Raw genomic sequence first — 1,317 nt, forward strand, 5'->3', positions numbered from 1 at the left:
TGTCACCATCTTGACCTAATCTGCCACTGCCAATGTAACTAAATTTTGACCTGACACAGTCAACTGGCAGGTATGCTATCTTTCAAAGATATATATCCAACACATGAGAGAGAGCATTTTCTGAAGTTGGGTATGATGGAGAAGTTAGTAAGAGAAGTCCCAAGATGGTACAATGAAGTGAAAGATGAGATGTCTGAGTTTGCTGCATGACTGTTTTAGTAGTTTTGTGTAAGACCCTCTATAGTTGTGTAAAGAAAAGAAGCCCATGTATCACCATGTAAGCTACACTCCTTCACAATTGGATCTCTTTCTGTTAGAGCCTGAGACAAATCACAAGATCGTTCTCTCTTCCTTGACTTAATCTATGTGCCATTGTTCCCTATCGCCTTCCCAAATACTGCAAGATAGAGTCCATCACTCATACATCAAGGTGTCCTAGACAGTTTCCTAGGAAACCTAGAAATAGCCTTTTATTTTTTTGTCCTTTGTGTCTTTCTCCCTCCCCGAGCCCCAGTGGGTCATGTCAGCATATATGTAAATGAGATCTGAGAAATAGTCATGTCTAGCATATAGTTCCATAAAGTATAAAGTACATTTGAAAATTGAATGAGAATCCTAACTTACACAAATGGAAAGTTAAACAATACAAGAGTTATATCATTCCTTCCAAATATTCTTTAAAAAAAAGTTAATATTCACACCAGAAAGGATGAAATAAAGGGTATCAGTATCCAGGGAATCTGTCCTTAATCAGATAATTACAATTGTTCTACACACAGCTGGAGACTGGTATTCTAGTAACATGGAAACAATAGATCTTGAAAGTACAGGCACTCAGCATATGTTAAGTAATGTCTATTATTATAGTAATAACCTTGACACCTTGGCTCCCCCTGAAAGCATTTTCCTTTCTGCTGTCACCTGTCAGGTGGCAGTGGTTGTGGTTTAGTTTGCCCTGATTACCCAGGCTTATTGAAGACTAGATTTATTTTTGCCTTCCCTGTTCTATTATCCCACTTATTCTATCAAGTGGCTCACACTTGCCAGTAAAGATGATTCTTGGTTTTTTTAAATTGAGGATTTCCTTCCTTCCTTCCTTCCTTCCTTCCTTCCTTCCTTCCTTCCTTCCTTCCTTCCTTCCTTTTTTTTCATATTCTTTAATTAATTACTTTTTCTCCTCACCTTCCATATAATAGAATAATTTGATTGCAATGAAAATTATAAGGAGTTTACACACTGAATTTTTTGTTTAAACATGAGAAGAAATTAAAATATAGGAAGTTAGTTAGATTTCCCCACCTTAAGTGGGGGGGGGGG

The sequence above is a fragment of the Gracilinanus agilis genome, chromosome 6, assembly GCF_016433145.1.
Source record: "Gracilinanus agilis isolate LMUSP501 chromosome 6, AgileGrace, whole genome shotgun sequence".
Classification (NCBI taxonomy): Eukaryota; Metazoa; Chordata; class Mammalia; order Didelphimorphia; family Didelphidae; genus Gracilinanus; species Gracilinanus agilis.